General features: G+C 47.9%; 1 protein-coding gene across 4 annotated transcripts in view; it reads left to right on the top strand.

Moving 5' to 3' along the window:
* Nucleotides 1–20606, top strand: part of POLG (DNA polymerase gamma, catalytic subunit) — an 862381-nt gene that overhangs the window by 640940 nt on the left and 200835 nt on the right. The window lies entirely within an intron of this gene.

Below are 20606 nucleotides of genomic sequence, written 5' to 3'. Positions count from 1 at the left end.
ACACCCGGCGGCCGTGCGGCGAACTCTGTAACTTTGGAGCCGCGACAGGCCCTGCGACATGCTTCTCCGGTGATGCGGCGGGTAACAGCTTTGACGAAGGCACGCTTCTCTGGTGATGCGGCGGCGACCTCTGCGGCGGCGACACTCTTCTCCGACGATGCGACAGCAACAGCTGCGACTGCGACACACTTCTTCTTCCTTGAGTCGCGCTTCCAGCTCCTAGCGACACGTAGGATTCTGCAGACAGAATTCCCAGCAAGGAAATTCAGAGGGGAGCTGGTGGTGAAGTCTTTTCTCCCTGAGACTTCAGTAGGAGGCAAGCACAAGTTCAAGCCCTTGGAGTAATATTTTGCAAGATGATGAAAGTTCTTTGAAAATTCCTTCTCCTCTCCTTGGCACTGAAGACACCACTGTAGGCCAACACAGCACACTGGCAGGAGGAGCAGTCCAACTCCTACAGCTTCCTTGGTTCTTCTCCTTGGCAGAGGTTTGTCTTGTTGTTCCAGAAGTGATCCAAAGTCTTAGGGTCTGGGTACCCATATTTATACTACTAAATCCTTTGTCCTCTGAAAGCAGAGGGGACTGTACCTGATCAAAACCAGTTATGTGCAGTCCTGGAGCACTTTGTTTACAGGACTCCTTCTTTCCTTTGGCAGGGTGGGCCCGGGACTTCAGACACACCACAGGAGGTGGAGCCAGCATTGTGGAAGGCAGACACAGCCCTATTCAGACCCAGGTGCTTCTCCTCCCACAACTCTATATGCAGATAGGTCTATTTAGCCCTGTGCTGACTCACCCTGTCTCCTGAAATCCCCCAGCCCCTGTCACTCACAAAACCAGACACACAATACACAAGCTAGCAGAGGCAGGCTGGATGGATAGGTAAGAAAATACCTACTTTCTAAAAGTGGTATTTTCAAACACAGAATGTTAAAACCAACTTTACTAAAAGATGTATTTTATCATTCTGAGTTCAGGCTTACTAAACTCGAATTTCTACCATGTTCCAATGGTCAGTTAGGATTATAAGATGTTATAATCAAACTGCCCATTCTGGCCTAAGTGGACTGGTAGCCTTGCAATAGTGAAAAACGAAAATAGCTGTAATTACATATTAGGACATGCCACACACACCAGGGCATGTTTTACCTTATACTTAGAATGCACCCTGTCCTTGGGCCTACCTTAGGGGTGTCTGATATGTAGAAAAGGGAAGGTTTCGGGACTGGCAAGTGGGTGCACTTACCAAGTCGACATGGCAGTACTAGACTGCACACAGGCTCTGCAATGGCAGGCCTGAGACACACTTTACAGGCTGCTTCAGTGGGTGGCACAACCAGTGCTGCAAGCCCACCAGCAGCATTGGATTTACAGGCCTGGGCACACTTGGTGAACTGTACTAGGGTCTGATAAATAAATCAAATAATCCAATCATGGAGTCACTAATCAATACATGAATTTATAATAGAGAGCATATGCACTTTAGCACTGATCAGCAGTGGTAAAATGCCCAGAGTCATAAAACAGCCAACAACAGGTCAGAAAAAATACAGGAGGAAGGCAAAAAGTTCAGGGATGACCCTGCAAAAAGGGCCAAGTCCAACACTCACTTTGCAGCGATGTTTCTTCGCGCGTGGTTCTCTCCTCCACTTCCAGTACTCTGTATCCGCCGTGCCACCTCTGTCCACTGTTCGCGTCCTAGGCTGGGCAGTGTCTGGTCCACGGGGTGGCTCCTCAGTGGTCCCAGCAACAGGCTCGCCACCCCGCAACTTCAAGCGATCGCCTCCGGCCCTCCATGCGGCGGTCACACTCCGCTGCCTACACCGGGATCATACAGCCGCCACAATAGGGTGCAGGCTGGCCCAGCTCGCCGCCAGAGGCTGTGTTGGAGCCGTTCAGCCCTTCCTCAGTACATCGCTGTGTGCAGTTGCAGTGGTGGGCCCCTCTTTGATATCAGAGCCTCCCCGGGGCCCGCATATTCTGCAGGATAATCGGGAATGGGGGGTCTTCCAGCGGGAGCTCTGATGAAGCGTGTCTCACTCCATTGCTGCCTGTTCACGTCCCCTGAGCATGGGCTCTCCCCATTACATACACTTGGGTATTGAATATCATTCGGACTGGTTATCTTATCGACTTTTTTCTGTCCTCCCGATATGGGGTACATCCCTACTCCTGTTCCAAGGAATCTGTTAAGAAGGGGAAGCCCTTTTGGCAGGTGTTCCTGCTCTGCTATTGAAAAGCTCAATCATCCCTGTGCCTTGGTATCAAGTTATTCAGGGGGTGTATTCAATACTCTTTCTGGTCCAGAAGGTGCCAGGGGAGTTTTGGCCTGTGTTGGACCTAAAGCGACTCAATCGGTGCGTGGTGGCCATTCCTTTCAAGATGTTTTCGTTCCAGCAGCTCATTCCTCTGATGTCTCCAGGAGAGTTTATGGTGACCATCAACCATCAATAAGAATACCTGCATGTCCCTATCCACTGAGTCAACAGTTTCTGAGGTTTGCTGTGGTTACAGTGCAATTTCTGTTCCAGTTGCTGCCCTTTGGGCTGAAGACAGCCCCATGTGTCTTTACAAAGGCGTTTGCTCCTTTGATGGCTGTTCTTCACCTGCAGGGGATTTTGATCCTTCCGTACCTTAACAAATTCCTGGTCAAGGGGGCATCTCTTCTTCTGACCTCTTCTCATGTGGTAACAGAGATATATCTTCTGCCTTCCCATGGGTTTTTGGAGAATGTGAAGAAATCTCATCTTACTTCGGCACAGGATCGCATCTGTATAGGCGCCCGGTTCCTGACGAACCTAACTCAGGAGTGGTCAAGATTTACCTGTTGTCAGCTCCTTTTCAAGCGATCTTGCGCTGGATCAAGGTGCAGGGCGATTTGGCTGCCACTGTATTTTTGTTTCCCTGGGCCAGGCAACACCTCAATATCATCAGATTCATGCTGAGTCAGTAGGTTCCCACTGTGCAGGATATGTCTTCTCTTCTTCCAGTGACAATGGGAATCCAGAGGGAACTGGAGTGGTTGCGTGTTCCTTCCACATCTTGAACGGTGTTCCTTTGACTGCTCCTGCTCAAGTGATCATCACGATGAATGCCAACGAAAGTGGTTGGGGGGGGGATGGTCAGCCAGCATTGTTGGTTGTCCAATTGGAGGGAAATGGAGGCGATTTGTCTAGCACTCCTTTGCTTTTCTCACCTGCTTTTGGGCAAGGATGTTGTCATTCAGGCAGAAAATACCACTGCCAAGTCCCATGTCAATTGGCAGGGGGTACAAGAACACTGTCATTGTCATGGATTATGGATTAGCTGTTTCTGTGGGCTTAGTCTCATGTGGGCCATTGACATTCAGGGAGTTCTGCATTCTCAGGCCGATCGCCTGAGCTGGGATATTCCGTCCTCTCAAGAATTTTATCTTGCTCCCCAGGTGTTTGCCAGGGTGTTTCAGATGTGGGGACGCGTGCTGGTTGATCTGTTTGTGAGTATTTGCAATGCCCTTCTCCAGTTTTTCTCCCGGGGGCAGGAGTTGACATTGGAAGTGGATGCCCTGATATGTCCTTGGCCATCCAGCCTGATGTTTGCTTTCCTTACATTTCATTTTTTCCAGAAGTTTCTGAATCGGAGGGAGAGGGGTCAGGTAATTCTTGTGGCTCCGGCATGGCCATGCGCTATCTGGCCTCCTCATCCGATGGCGATGAGGGTGTGTCAGGAGTGGCAGCTTTCCATGGTTCTTTCCCCTCTGAGTTTTTACTATTCGCCAGGTCAAGTCTATGGCGAAAATCAAGCTGATGGCGTGGACGTTGAACAGGGGGGATTGATCTTTCAGAACCAGTCTCTTCCTCTTTACAGGCTTCCAGAAGGTTGTCCATCATGTCTTCTTAAGTCCGGCACTCAAAGACTTTTCAACGGTGGTGTGATCGGAAGCACCTGCTTCTCCTTTCTGTGCCTCTCCCCCAGGTCTTCTAGTTTCTTCAGGATGGGTTTCAGTTGGGCCTCAGTCCAGCCACTCTTAAGGTACAGTGGGAAGCCGTTAAGGCTTTTCAATCAAACTGGGGCGGTCTGCCGGACAATCAGGGGCTGGCCTCTATAATTCTATAAATGGATTTTCGCATCTGTGTCCTGTCCCGCAGGTAGTGTGTCCCTCCTGGGATTTGCAGTTGGTATTGAAGGCCCTCAAGTATCCCCTGTTTGAACCTTTGTCTTCAGTGTAGATTCGACTTCTGAGTCTGAATCTGAAAGTATCCTTCTTGGTGGCCATCACTTCCGCTTTCCGCTTGGGGTAGTTGGGTTCACTGTCTTGTCTCCCTCTTTTTTTCGGGTCTTTGCTTAACGGATTGTCTTTTGATTGGGTCATGATGGGTTTGTCCTAAAGGTGAAGTCCATGTTTTATCTCCAATAAGAAATTATTCTTTCTGTATTTTGTCCGGACCCTCACTCTCCCGAGGGGGGGGCGCTTCATTCTCTTCCGCTCACAAGGGGGTAAGCCGAGCAGGTGGTTCAGATCTGTGATTCTTTTGGCATACAATCAGTTTGGTTTGTGGTCTCCTCCTGAGTTCCATGGGAGGTTTACTAGGGGCATGTCTGCGTCCATGGCAGATTCAGGGGTCCTCTTTGCAGGAAATTTGTTGGGCTGACACTTGGGCAGCCCCGTCTACTTTTGTTAACCACTATTCAGTGGTGCAGAGCCCAGAGGTGCCGGATATTTTGGGTTCCAAAGTGTTGGCATCTGTATTGTATCAGTTTGTTTTTCGGTTTGCTTACAGTTTGATTTTGCATATGCTTTACATCTGATCTGGTTTGGGGCTTGGGTGCATCTCACTTAGTGGCTCATCACAGCAAGAGGGATGAGGAGGTAATGCTGCGATTACTTACTGGTAAAAGCATTACTCTGAGTCCTTCTCTTGCTGTGATGAATTAGCCCCTCCATCCCTCCTTGTCGGCCATTCCAACTGTGTGATGTCATGGGCATGGTACAGAACAGGAAGGAGGGGTATGGGACTTTTATAGCTTAAAAGGAAGTTGTGAAGGGAGCTACAGGGGCCTCACGTAGTGATTCATCATGGCCAGGGAATGACTCAGAGCAATACTATTCCCGTAAGTAATTGCAGCAGTTTTTTGCATTCCTGCTTGGTTCGAAATGCCAGTACATACATATGTGGTGTCTATGAGTTGCTAATGTATCAAATCCTGTCTAACAGGTAAAACCAGCTTGCTTGCAGTTAAACTATTTTCTCAAACTTAAATCACAATGGGATGTCAGACACATTATTCACCTTAATACACCTCCCTGATTCAATTTCATGTTTTTATAGCCAAAGCTATGTTTTACATAGTAAAATTATAAAACGTCATTATTTGCATATCTATTTAGCCAACAGAAATTTACATACATTGATTACTATACAAACCCTCCTTGTTTGTTCGAAAGAATGTAGCCATGTATTGTTTTGCTTGAGTGCTGCTTGACATGTCTAACTACATTACAGGAGTGGCGTTATTTTCATCCGTCTATACCACTAGTCCAGTAATGCGTTCACATTCTTCCATGGCTTCCGAGATTGGGAATTCGCGGGTCCTCCAGAAACAGTTGGGGCCGGATATAGATGTCCTGCGTCTGACAAAAAAGTGGTAATTGTCCCGTGTTCCCTATTTAGAGTTCATAAATATCAGTCTATTGCAATTAGGGATGATGGTACAACAGCTGCCTTTTAGCGGATATGATGTGAATTAATACATCTGGGGTTTTTGCATTGTGTACACTCATGTCCTTTTACTGGTGTCTCTTTATGACACCCTTATTGTTTCTTGCACAAGCCGCTGCAGGACAACCGTTCTGTTGCCTGCGTTCTATGTATTGATTAGGCATGTTCCCTCAAGATTGTTAATTTTTATGTTTATGTTCCATTAAGTTGTGCAGTTTTTCTGTAGGGCTACCCCCTGTTCCCATCCCACCATGGACAGAAATGGGGTTGTGCTCCTTGTGTGCCTCCTTGTCGAGGTGCACAGCTGTTATTTTAGGGGCAACAGGTACTTCAAGTTAAAAGTACAGAAAGGTGCGCGGTTGTTGTCTTTGTTGCTTTTTCCTTATGTATTTTCCACCTCAAGGCAGACACCCTTTCTTGAACGGCTTAAGACTTATCTTTCATACAGCTGGTCTCTGGACCCATGGTAGGAGAAGGACCCCCATCCCCATCTCCATCTCATGTCATGGAATGCTAGTGGTCTTAACGACACAATCTAGAGAGGTGCAGGTATTAAGGTTGCGAAGCATTGCTCGTGATATATTACTGATTACAGAGACCCATCTTTCTTGCTGTCAAGTTCCCTTTTCTAGAAAGGCACGTACCCACCAATGTTATTAATTTAGTTTTCACAAGGGGATCCCATGGTGTGGCATTTTGTCTCCTAAGGAACTCCCTTTTCACATAAACTCATCAAACATGGTACCCAAGGCAGACGCCTTATGATATCTGGGTCCATTTTAGGGTAACCCATTACTTGCCTTAATGTCTATGTTACATCCTCTGTAACTGCCACATTCCCGACACCTCTGCTACTTGAGGCATCGCCAGTGGTGTATTTTAAAATGATAGCCCCCACCTAGCAGAATTCGAGGACTGCCATCTGATACTCCCGTTCCTCACAGAAATTCATTTGCCCTGGAGTGAGTAGACCCCTTGAACATTTTGTTTGGAACCTCTCTCTGCTGCTCGGCCTGCAGAGGTCTATGTTTTTTTTGGGGGGGGGGGTGGGGGGGGGAGGGGGAGTCTTGAAAAGTTTGGAGCCCCTCTCTGCTGCTCGGCGGCGGGGGGGGGGGGGTCTTAAAGAATTTGGAACCTCTGCTGCTGTGGGGGGGCTTAAAGAGTTTGGAACCTCTCTCTGATGCTGGGGCTGCGGAAGCCTATGTTAATGGCCCTGGGCATCACTCTAGGCACTCTATTAGTGGTGGGAAACTTCTTTGCATTCAATATCTGGAACCTAACAGACATGCCTCCAAACCTACATCACTGCCGAGGTGAACTTTCCCTGAAAGAGTCATTAGTACCCATAGACATGTGGTCCATGCTCCATCGCACATCTTACATCCTGCACCACCTTTGTGAGTGCCTACAAATCTTTTTCCAGACTGCATTATTTTTTCATGCCGACAGCAGACTCCCATCTCATCTCAGAGGTAGATATTTCTCCCTTATGGCATTTCAGGCCACAATGCTGCAATGTTATCTTTCAGTCATCAGTTTACCAAAAATGGTAGTGCATAGTGACTAAATGCATTGTGGCTTTCTGATGAAGCATTTGCTTTATATCGTCTTGAAGAAACAGAATCCTATTTTCAAGTGAACATGGGCTCAGTCCCTGGTCCTGTATTGGGAGGCCTTCACATTAGTAATCTGTGGTAGAGGAACGGGCTTCATATCCTGTCTAAAATAGAATAAGAGGAAGACTCCCCATACAGACGGCCCGTTAATCATAAGACAGTACTTGCCATGGAAGGGGGCCCAAATCTCTTCGAAACAGCCCTGATTGATGAAGAGAAAAACAGGTGATTCACATCTCTAAACCATTTTTATGAGTTATAAGGGAAGGCATGCAAGCGTCACTACTGATTATGCCATAGCTACGACCCATCCCAACATTTAAGGGAAATATATTCCACTGATGGTGCTCCCCTAGTAGACCTACATCTTGTGGTGGTGAAATGTGCCTCCTTTTATACATGTCTGTACAGCTGTTGGATTGCACTGATCCCCACAGAACTTGGAACCATTGTGGAAGACCTTTCATCGCCTTCCCTGTTCATTGTTGAATGTGACCAAATTTGTGTTGAGATCCTTGCAGATGAGTTCAGTGAAGCATATTGCATCCAGGCAAATGTCTGGACCAAATGTTCCCCCATGGACCCTTTTCAGCACCTTGGCTCCAAAGTGGGTCCATTTTTGTGGGATATGTTTGTAGGCGCGATCATTGACAAGACCTCATCATGGTTCTCTAGAAGCTGGGGAAACCGGCAGACCAGAATGCCTCACATAGTCCCATATCACAAATTAACCTGTAAGTTAAGATTGTAACCATGTCCTTGCTAATCGCCTTCTCTCAAACATTCATGCTTACCAATGTGGATTCATGACAACTCGCTTTCTTTTTTTTGCATTAACAGCAGATGCCTTCACAATGAATTTATTTTTATAATCACACTTGGAGGAGCCATCGGCACCCCTGTTGGTTGACTTTGATAAGGCCTTAGGATGCAGCTCCTTGATATCTTCGATGTTGTCCCAAACTCTGAGTGAATTAGTCTGAGTTTATCCTCTTTTTGATTCAGGGTCGACTGTCCTAGGGTTCAGGGACCTTTACCTTGGAGTCAAGCCAGAGAACTTCACATATCTAGGCATCCACATAGCAAATTCGTAGATTGAAAGTTGGTCCGGAAACGTTGGGTACCCTGGTCACTCCAAGCCGATTTGTAGTACTTGTCTGCACTTCCTCTCTTTGAAGGGATGTGTTTCCATTGCTAAAATGTTCTCCGTCCAAAGTTATTATATGTGCTTTAAATATATATATTTATAATCCTTCTGCCTTCCTTTGTACCCTAAATGCCGCATGTCAAATTTTTCTGTGGAAGGTTGAGACCTCACATGTCTGTACCCCAAAATACTATAAATCTACATTTAATGGAGGTTTAGCATGCTGGATATAGTTTTCTACTACTGTGCTACTTACCTCCTTGTACTCCGGGAATGGTTATGTGGTCCAAGTACTGGGTCAGCCTACTGAATTGAGAGTTGAACACTAGGCTTCCAATAGGTCTCCCACCCACAAATTAATATTTCATATATAGAGAGACACTTTACACATGATTCACTGGGAGGGTAAGCTGACTGAAGGATGTTTGTTTTCCAATCCTGCCTTTGTTCTTTCACAGAGTTTCAAAACAAATTTGCTCTCCGCAAATCTGTTATCTTTAACAATGCCACGCTGTCACCCTTTTTCTTAAGAAAGCAGGGAATTACAGATTTCAGTCCACTTAAAGCCATGATTACTGTGGGAGATCCAGCAGACAAGATCTCTCTCATCAAAAACATCCAGTTTACCAGTTCTCCTGACCCCTTGGCTTCTTTTGAGTGGGGAATGGAGAGGTGATGTGGGTAAACTGTCTGAGGAAGATTGGCAGGATACTCTGCATTAATTAGTCCTGTCCTCCCCTTTCCACCTCATCCATTTCATATGCCTCCAAAGGAGATATTATATGAATTGAATTACTTTGAGTTTAAATTCCTATGCCTAGGAACAACTCAATTTTTGATTACGTGGAGATGGGTATTTAAACATTAATGATGAGCATATTTCTATTGTTAATTATTTTTTTTGTCTGTTATCAGTGTATGTGAGAACTGTTCATTTTTGAACACCTGTTTCATAATTTTTTGTAAATAAAATAGATTATTTTTGATACACCTGATTACTGTGATATATTTACTGAAGGAATCATTTAAGTCTTGATTTAAATAATTTGTGGTGTCATATATTGTCACTTGTTAGAATTGGGAGTCTCTAGTTGACAATGGTTTGCATCTTTGTCCAAGTAGGGACCCTTCTTCCTAGTCAGGGTAAGGGGAATACACTTCTAAAATAACCCCTTCTCTCCCCCTTGGTAGCTTGGCACGAGCAGACAGGCTTATCTCAGAAGCGGTGTGTAAAGCATTTGTGCACACATACAGTGTTAGAAACGGGATATCGTGGTGCGGAGCGAGTAGGCTAAACTCCGTAGAATTGTGTAAAGCATCTGTGCAGGCACTCACAAGCGACACAACAGGCATGCTACAAAAAGAGACTTCACACAAGGTTGCATGAAAATAACTTGTGTAATATGCAAAACAAGTCAGTAGGCAATCACATTTGTAAAAGCACTGTGCCAACTGGCATCAGGTAGTCATTTACAGGGGGACTATTTACAGGGCAGGGCCAATCTGGCCGCTGCCAGAACCATCACAAGCATAATTAGGATAACTGTACGAGCATCAGTAAATGTGTAACAGCCAGTACTTACTGGCAAGATCCTGAATGTAGCACTGTCCCTTTAACATAAAACAAGGTAGGCATACACCTGTGAACATCGGTGCGTCCTCATTAACATGGGTGCATTATTCAGAAAACATCTTCAGGCCTAACCCCCCCTTATCAGGTATAAGCACGTTATGCAGTAAACCAGCAATGTAGCCTTAGGGGTAAAACATTAGGCATGTAAACATTAGCATAGGGCATACGCATGTGAGCACAGAGGCATCATCATTATGAAAACATTAGGCGTACCCAACTTGGCTCAGGCAAACACCTAGACATAACTCTTAGGCATAGAAACACATTTATGCATTATATCAGCTTACGTCACCTTGGGCCTAAACACCTGAGGCATAGAAGCAATATCATTAGGCATCGGTCACATTGGGCATAAACATAACCTTGGGTGTTACCTTAGGCATATAAGCATATTAGACCTCCTACCAACACCCGTACATGGGGCATCTCATCACTGCGAACATTAGGCCAGAACATTAGCATAGTGGTGCCTCCATTGCAACACCAAACATCATTACCCACTACACTGCAGAATAGTCTCTATCGTCACTGCGCCCAGGGAGCCCCTCTCCTGGGGCCCTCAAATTACCAATGCCCCAAAAGTCGCAACTGCCCACTGTCCGGCAGGGCAGTTGAGTGCATTAAAGTCTGTCTGTCCGGGACTCTAAAAATGGACAATGCCCCCTAAAAAGAGTACTGGCACCACTGTCCGTAGGTGTGAGCTCCACTCGAGAGCTCTAAAGCGACCAGATGCCCAAAGTCAGAATGGTGGCCCTTCACCACCTCGGCCCGGGAGGGTCCCCCTCCGAAGCTTTAAAGAGAACAATGCCTAATTGTTGCAGCAGCCCACAACTGCGGTGCCGCTGGGCACAGAGATGACCATGGGCACTCCTGGTGCCGCTTCCGGCCCCAATACTGCTCTCCTCCCGGCTCCCCACTCACCGGCAGTCCGGGGCCTCTCCTGTGGGGCAGCCGATTCCTCTTGGCAGGGGGGAAGGCACCAGTGACTTCCCCACTCACCGGCAGTCCGAGGCCTCTCCGGCAGACTCCTCCGGGCCGCTCATGGCTGAGCTGGCACTGCGGGGCTCTCTCTCCGGATCCCGCCTTCCTCTCGGCAGGCTACCTGGCTTCACCCGGGCCCCCTCCTGGAACCCGGGACTTTGACGGGAAGCCCACGAGGCTCCGACTCAGCAGGCCCCGCCCACAGGGAGGCGCAGGTGCCTGTCTTCCGCCCACTTATCTCGGGCGCTCCTCAGCAATACGGGGTACTCTGCCGTCTCCTTCCAGGTTGCCGCAGGCAGCGCAGCGGCCATCAACGGCACCTCGGGTCGTGGCGGTGCCATGCGGGGTCGGCTCCCACTAATAAAATGGTCATAAAGCGGGGTAGGCTTCCGCTGATTCAATCATCATGAAAAGTGCCGCAAAAACACAGGGTGGGCACCCGTGATAAGAAAAAGGAGCATAAATGCGGCACACACGCGGGGTGGGCTCCCGCTTGCAGGCAACACAGGGGAATCCCCACGTCGCAGCCCAGCTCTGCAGATTGGAAGTGGAAGCGCTCCTCTCTCCTGGCAAAAAAGACAAAACGCTCACAAGGCACTCACGCTCCTCACCTCCTGGGATCACCGTTGTAGCGATCACTAGGCGCTAGGTCCCAGGAATGCAGTCAGGGTCCCACATAATAGGGCTGCAGCGCTGACCAAGTGCTAGACAGCACAGCGCCACAGGCTTCAGCCCCTCTTCTCTAGCGAGTTGAATATAGCGCTCATGATGCGCTAGATAGCTGCCACAGATTTAGGGTTCCACACAACGGAGTAGTGCCCACGCTCCTCACCTCCTTGGAGTGCAGGCAGACCAGTGATAGCGCTCATGGGGCGCTATGAGCCGGAGAGCGGGCAGGCAACACTGGGCAAGATCAGCAGACAGTGGGCACTCATCGATACGGGACAGCAGTTCCTAGGAACGGTCAACCCCCATAAGGTGGCACTCCTCCTGGCATAGCAGTCTTCACTCCAGCAGTGGGCTCTCACTGGCCCTGTGGACAACAAAGGGGGATAGATGGGCACAGGGGCCAGCACACATGCCCTTGCGGCGGTACCTCCTGGCAGAGTGTCCCCTCTCAATCAAAGTCCACGCACAGTCTGCCACATGAAGGCACAGCTCCCCTATATATACGCCCCTCACCCCACCTACTAGAAAGGGCCAGAAGCTTCTGGAAGGGTCCTGGCAGTTCCAGTCCCAACTGTCACTGTTGGGGAGGTGTAGAGCACCCTGTCACTTCGAGCACTAGACCGCCAACCCACCTCAGGCAGGCAGGCACAAAGTACATCAAAATGGCGACTGTGGAAAGTGACACTTCTAACACAGTGTAAATAAACCTGCGTACACCATTGCCCAGCATGTATTATTTCAAGTTCAACCACATCAAACATACATATTTATTGTGTTTCATTTCAAACCACCAATTCCATGTTATGAAAAAACTAGGGGGAAGGCAAAAGGTTCCAGGATGACCCTGCAAGCAGGGCCAAGTCCAACATACAGTAATACAGTGAAAACACTACAAACGGACTCCACACCAGTTTAGAAAAATAAGTAATCTTTATCTAACCCAAACAAGACCAAAATGACAAAAATCCACAATACAGTAGTTAAAATGTAATCCCTAGAAGGGAAAAACAGTTCTGTCTATAGCAAACTATAGATGCAACACTTTCAACACAAAGTACCTTGGATGCGTCACAATCATAAACAAAAACAGCTGCAGGGAAGGTGATGTGTTGGTTCCTTATGCCCAGGAAAGGTGATGTGTCATTCCTTACGCGTTACAACAAACAAATGATGGACGGAATGCTGACAATGCAGACATTCTCCCCCAGTCAAGAGATCTGGGTTAAATCCATCGTTCTTTTGCCCACTACGCCACCCCAGTTCAGACATGGCCATATGCAAATCAGTCTTGACCCTGTGCCTCATGGGAACAGTCCAGCCCGAACTGCCAAGCCATATCTTCCCTGGACCGGAATCAAGCATCCTAGGACCGGTTTCTGGCTATCAGCCGTCATCAGCCAGGATAGCTTGACTCCAGTGGCGAAGTGAGCACGGGTCCCACGTCTGGGAATACCCATCCCACTTAGGGCGAAAAGCGTTACAACAAACAAATGATGGACGGAATGCTGACAATGCAGACATTCTCCCCCAGTCAAGAGATCTGGGTTAAATCCATCGTTCTTTTGCCCACTACGCCACCCCAGTTCAGACATGGCCATATGCAAATCAGTCTTGATCCTGTGCCTCATGGGAACAGTCCAGCCCGAACTGCCAAGCCATATCTTCCCTGGACCGGAATCAAGCATCTTAGGACCGGTTTCTGGCTATCAGCCGTCATCAGCCAGGATAGCTTGACTCCAGTGGCGAAGTGAGCACGGGTCCCACGTCTGGGAATACCCATCCCACTTAGGGCGAAAAGCGTTACAACAAACAAATGATGGACGGAATGCTGACAATGCAGACATTCTCCCCCAGTCAAGAGATCTGGGTTAAATCCATCGTTCTTTTGCCCACTACGCCACCCCAGTTCAGACATGGCCATATGCAAATCAGTCTTGACCCTGTGCCTCATGGGAACAGTCCAGCCCGAACTGCCAAGCCATATCTTCCCTGGACCGGAATCAAGCATCCTAGGACCGGTTTCTGGCTATCAGCCGTCATCAGCCAGGATAGCTTGACTCCAGTGGCGAAGTGAGCACGGGTCCCATGTCTGGGAAAACCCATCCCACTTAGGGCGAAAAGCGTTACAACAAACAAATGATGGACGGAATGCTGACAATGCAGACATTCTCCCCCAGTCAAGAGATCTGGGTTAAATCCATCGTTCTTTTGCCCACTACGCCACCCCAGTTCAGACATGGCCATATGGATTTAGGCCCCGATCTCTGTACTGGGGTGAATGTATGACATTGTTCTACATTCTGTCCATCAATTGTTGTTTTTGCATTTGTCACCCCGAGTGGAAAGGGTATGCCCAGACGTGGGTCCCTTGCTCTCCATGCCACTGAAAATCAAGCAAGCCTGGCTGAAGACGGCTGAAATGCCAGAAACCGGTCCTAGGATGCTTGTTTCCAGTCCAGTGAGGACCTGGCTTGGCAGTTCGGTCTGGACTGTTCCCATGAGGCACAGGGTCAAGACTGATTTGCATATGGCTGGGTTCAAACTGGAACGGCATGGTGAGCAAAAAAACGATGGATTTAGGCCCCCATCTCTGTACTGGGGTGAATGTATGACATTGTTCTACATTCTGTCCATCAATTGTTGTTTTTGCATTTGTCACCCCGAGTGGAAAGGGTATGCCCAGACGTGGGTCCCTTGCTCTCCATGCCACTGAAAATCAAGCAAGCCTGCCTGAAGACGGCTGAAATGCCAGAAACCGGTCCTAGGATGCTTGTTTCCAGTCCAGTGAGGACCTGGCTTGGCAGTTCGGTCTGGACTGTTCCCATGAGGCACAGGGTCAAGACTGATTTGCATATGGCTGGGTTCAAACTGGAACGGCATGGTGAGCAAAAAAACGATGGATTTAGGCCCTGATCTCTGTACTGGGGTGAATGTATGACATTGTTCTACATTCTGTCCATCAATTGTTGTTTTTGCATTTGTCACCCCGAGTGGAAAGGGTATGCCCAGACGTGGGTCCCTTGCTCTCCATGCCACTGAAAATCAAGCAAGCCTGGCTGAAGACGGCTGAAATGCCAGAAACCGGTCCTAGGATGCTTGTTTCCAGTCCAGTGAGGACCTGGCTTGGCAGTTCGGTCTGGACTGTTCCCATGAGGCACAGGGTCAAGACTGATTTGCATATGGCTGGGTTCAAACTGGAACGGCATGGTGAGCAAAAAAACGATGGATTTAGGCCCCGATCTCTGTACTGGGGTGAATGTATGACATTGTTCTACATTCTGTCCATCAATTGTTGTTTTTGCATTTGTCACCCCGAGTGGAAAGGGTATGCCAAGACGTGGGTCCCTTGCTCTCCATGCCACTGAAAATCAAGCAAGCCTGGCTGAAGACGGCTGAAATGCCAGAAACCGGTCCTAGGATGCTTGTTTCCAGTCCAGTGAGGACCTGGCTTGGCAGTTCGGTCTGGACTGTTCCCATGAGGCACAGGGTCAAGACTGATTTGCATATGGCTGGGTTCAAACTGGAACGGCATGGTGAGAAAAAAAACGATGGATTTAGGCCCCGCTCTCTGTACTGGGGTGAATGTATGACATTGTTCTACATTCTGTCCATCAATTGTTGTTTTTGCATTTGTCATTCCTTACTTCACGGGAGGTTATGCGTCGGTTCATTACTCACACGCAGGGGAGGTGATGTGTCGGTTCCCGACTGAAGGGTAGGTGATGCGCAGGTTTCTTACTGTGTGTGGAGGTGATGCGTTGGTTTCCTACTGCGGCCCCGGCATTCCCCTAGACTTGGAGCCCCAGTGTGATGCGTGGGGATCGGGGAAGCATGGTTTCTTGATGCGCCTGCAGTGGTGCTGCGTTGGTCTCTCCAGTCGTGGTTCCACGATGCGTTGGTTCTTGCAGCTGCACAGCAGGGCCTGCATCGAAATAGGTGCAATTATCTCGGACTTCAGAGATCGGTACACAGGATTCAACATGCGGCAATTTCTCCAGCCACGGGCAGGCGCTGCATCAGTTTCTTCTGCGGCATTGCGACTGTGTCGGGAAACTGGTGCGGATGCATCATGCTTCTCTTAGTTGCGTCTCTTTTCCAGCTCCCAACAGCAGGAACAACCTCCAGAGGCCCAACATAGCAACAGGCACCTTTTGGTAGGTCAGAACTCCCAGCAAGGAGGTTCAGAGGAGCTGGTGCGTTAAGTCTTTGTGTCCCTGAGACTTCAGAACAGGAGGCAAGCTTGACTTCAAGCCCTAGGATATCTTCTGCAAGCAGGATACACAGCACACATCAAAGTCTTAATCCTCTCCTTGGCAGAAACAGCTACTGCAGACCAACCCCAGACAGCACCCAGCAAAGGGGCAGTTTTCCCAGCTCTTCTCCTTGGCAGAGGTTTCTCTTGAGTCCAAAAGTATTCTAAAGTTCTGGGCACCAATATGTATACAGCATTTCTCGTTGTGCTCTTGTGGCAAAGAGGCTCTGTGTTCAGTCAAAACCAGTTCTGTCCTCTCTGGCCCAACTTCCCGGCAGGAGGTGGAGACAACATTGTGTAAAGCAGACCAGGCCCATTCAGGTGCAAGGAAATCTCCTCCTCTTACTCTATATGTAGCCCAGGTCTATTCAGCCCATCTCTGACTCATCCAGGAAAGGCCGGACACACCTCAACCCCCCCCAGTGGCTGTCTACAGTGAATGCACATCCCCACCCCTGTCACTCCAAAGCCAGACAGCCAATCCACAAACCAGCAGAGGCACACGGGATGGCTAAAAGATGCATTTTATATTGAGTTCAGACATACTAAACTTCAACTTTTTATCTTGTCCCAATGGGAAGTCATACTTGTAAGATGTTATATGTAAACTCCCATTCTATCCTATGGGATAGATAGCCTTTCAATAGTGAAAAATGAAATGCACTGTATTTCATTATCAGGACATGTCACATACATCAGTACTTGTCCTACCTTTCACATACACTGCGCCCTGCCCACAGGGGTACCATGGGCCTACCTTAGGGGTGACTCACATGTAAGAAAAGGGAAGGTTAGGGTCTGGCAATTGGGTGCACTTGCCAGGTCAGCATGGCATTAGAGACCGCGCAGACACTGCAGTGGCAGGTCTGAGACCCCTTTGAAGGACTGCTTGTGTGGGTGGCACAATCAATGCTGCAGGCCCACTAGCAGCATTTGACTTACAGGCCCTGGACATACACAGTGCACAGTACTAGGGACTTAGTAGTAAGTCAAACAAGCCAATCATCGAAACACCAATCCACATTCACATGAGAGCACTTGCACTTTGCATCGATCAGCAGTGGCAAAGTGACAAAAGCATGTAGACTAGAAAAAACGAAATTCAGCTCACAGCAAAAACACAGGAGGCAGAGGCAAAAATACAGGGGAAAACCAGACCAAGGATGGCAGGTCTAACATCACTCAAGAACAAATATATACCAAATCCTTTTTTTAAGAAAAATATTTTGTAAATAAATTCCTTGTAGGCTACTTTACCTGTTTAACTATTAGAAGGAGGCCATAAGTTTTATGACCACTACTTTTTGTTTCCCAAGAAGGATGAAGGCCTTTCAATGCCTACCCGAGGAAGGAGTAACTCAAGATTTTTATGCTTGCTCCAGGTCCTGTCTGTGTTTGACCCTGGAGACTGGTTTGTAGTGCTGGTTCTGCAGGATGCCTATTTTCACATCTCCATCCAGCAGGCCCGTCTAAGTTACCTGTGGTTCACGGTCGACCAGGGTCATTTCCAGTTTGCTGTCTCCCCTTTGGTCTCACCACTGCCCCACGGGTTTTCATCAAGGTGATGGTGGTTGTTGCAGCACATCTGTTGATGGCAGGGGTTCCAGTCTTCCCCTACCTCGAAGACTGGCTGCTGAAGGCGGGCTCGCCCTAGGCAGTCGTCACTCACCTCCAGACTATAGCGTACTTCCTAAATTCGCTGGGGTTCGCTATCAACTTGCTGAAGTCATACCAGACTCCTTCTCAGATGTTCCCTTTCATTCGAGCCGTTCTAAACGCAGTGAAATTCTGAGCCTACCCTCCGGAGTGGAGAGTCAATGGCATTTGGGTTATGATCCCAATGTTTCAAACTCAGTCCCGGATTCAAAAGAGATTGACTCTGAGACTGTTGAGTCTGATGGCCTCCTGCATCCTGCTGGTCAAATTCACTTGATGGCATATGTGGGCTCTGCAGTGGGATCTGAAGTCCCAGTGTACATAGCATCTGGGAAATCTGCACAACCTAGTCCAGATTTCAAAGGAGACTGCGAAAGATTTGCAGTGGTGGTTAAAGGACTTAGATTGGGTCAGTGCTGACCCCTCTCCCTTCCCCACCCAGAGCTGAAAATGGTGACCAATACATCGCTTCTGGGCTGGGATGGCCATCTGGGAAAGGTGGAGATAAGATCCTCAGCTCCACATTAGTCTTCTGGAGCTGAGGGCGATTTGCTTGGCATTGAAAACTTTCCTGCATTAATGACAGGAAAGCTGGTTCAGGTGTTCCCGGACAATACTACCACAGTAGAAAGTGGGGTCATGGACCTTTGCCAGGAGGCTCTGCGCCTCTGAACATGGCTAGAATGTCAGGACATTTTCCTGGTTGTTCAGCACCAAGCGGGATCTCTAAACTCCAGGACTGACAAACTCAGCCGTTGATGCCTCGCAGATCACAAATAGCGACTACATATGGAGGTTGCTCCAGATCTCATCCAGGACTGGGGATAACTTTGGCTAGATTTATTTGCCACTGCCGAGAAAGAACAATGTCAGGGCGTCGGCACATTGGAGTTTCTAAAGCGGCTCTTGCTCTGAGACGCATTCCAACTAGACTAGAATATGGTTCTCCTAAATGACTTTTTGCTGATAACTCTCCTTCCCCGTTTTCTTAACATGAGCAGAACCAATAAGGCCCAAGTTATCCTGGTGGCTCTGGATTGGGCAAGGAGAGTATAGTATCCAGAACTCCTGAGACGGACATCTGTCCTCCGAATAGGCTGCCCCTTTGGGAGGATCTCCTATCACAGTAACAGGACAGGGTTCTGCACTCAAGCCTGTGCACTCTCCACCTCCATGCATAGAGATTGAGTGGCAACAGTTTTGGGTATTCAACTTCACTCCCGAGGTCTATAATGCCATTCTGGCAGCAAAGTTTCCATCAACAAAGACCGTATACGTTTGCCGTTGGAACAAGTTTATGGCTTGGTGAGCTAACAAACATATTGATCTACTTTCTGGCCCATTTCCTGAAGTGTTGTTGTTTATTGTGTCTTTAGCTCAACAAAGCTGTTTAAGGCGTATCTTTTGGCCATATCTGCTTTCTTGCGGCTACTAGATCAACCTTACTTGTTTAAGTCATCTTTTGGGACACATTTCCTGAAAGGCCTGCAACACATGTTCCCTCCCAAGCCTTTCGTTATGCTCCAGTTTGACCTAACTAATGTGTTCACCCTCTGAACCCATGCATAGTTGTCTTCTCTGACTCCTGACACTCAAGACAGTTTTCTTGGTGGCCACCACATCTGCCAGGCAGGTCAGCGAGTTACAGGCTGTGTATGTTCAACCTCAATACACCAGCTTCTTCCCAGATAAACTGGTTCTCTGCACCCATGCCTCTTTCTTACCAAATGTGGTGACATTTTTCAATGTCAGCCAAAGCGTCAGACTGCCGACATTTTCCACTCCACTACACCCCTCCAAAGAGGAGAGACTCCACACCTGGACCCGAAAAGAACTTTGACCTTCTTTACCGATCACACCATTGGGTAGATAATCAGCTCCCTGCGGGATTCACTGTTACAAAGAAAGGGAAAGCAGTGTTGAAGCGGACCATTTCCAGGTGGATTGTACTCTGCATTAAAATCTGCTATAAACAGGCCAAGAAGCAACCTCCTGAGGGCTTGCGGGCTTATTCTACCAGAACTAAAGCTACGACCACTGTGTTAGGTCATGGAGTCCCTGTCCTGGACATCTATCGGGCTTCTCTGCACACGTTCACTTAACACTTCTGCTTTGACAGTCATGTCATTCGTAATGTGCGATTTGCATGTCGGTCCTCTAGGACTTTTTGGATGGAGTTAGTTTACTCACCGACCTCCGGGGGTAGCTTTGGTATCTATTCTAAGGTAAGGAGTCTGCGGTTTGAACTCTCGATCAGAAGAACAGGATGAGCAAGTTATTTACTTTTGGAAATGCCTTACATTACCAAACTTCCTATCCTCTTTGTTCTGCGTACTGAACATCTCCACCTGCAAAGGCCCATAGTTCAGACACAGTAGTCACAACACCGTGGAATGGCAGCATGCTTCTGACATGGAAACAGTCACAAAGATAATGAGGGCAGCACGCAGGGGTAGTGCCTATATAGACGCTGCACATGTCACATTTGTCACTGTTCAAGATTTTCCACATCAAGTATGATGCCCGGGGAATATACTAAGATAAGATAAGAAGTCTGTGACTAGAATTAGATAGAATCTCTACCACATAAGGCATTACTGAAGGTAAATAACTTGTACAACTGGATGATTCAACAAGCATTGTACTATCTTGGACCCCTCGGAAGACAATTTTCATTTGGACTAAAGTCCTTGGGGATTTATGCCTCTAAACCTCTCTCCTTCATCACATATTTGATTTTATACCATTTTTTCTTTCCTGTAATATGCATTTTTGCCAATCACTCCTACTTGGTTAACTGCTGATATCTGCCATGACCTGCCAGGTGATTGTTTATTATTGTGTTTCTATATTGTCTTATCATAAGTGCCAGCAAATATGATTGTTAAATAAAATAGTTCAATTCAAAGTTGTGAGCTGGCTATAATCGACTTCCCTTTCATGCAGTGATTTA

Source organism: Triturus cristatus, chromosome 3_1 (genome assembly GCF_964204655.1).
Source record: "Triturus cristatus chromosome 3_1, aTriCri1.1, whole genome shotgun sequence".
NCBI lineage: Eukaryota > Metazoa > Chordata > Amphibia > Caudata > Salamandridae > Triturus > Triturus cristatus.
Note: the sequence above shows the minus strand (reverse complement) of the source record. Positions and strands in the feature narration are given on the sequence as shown.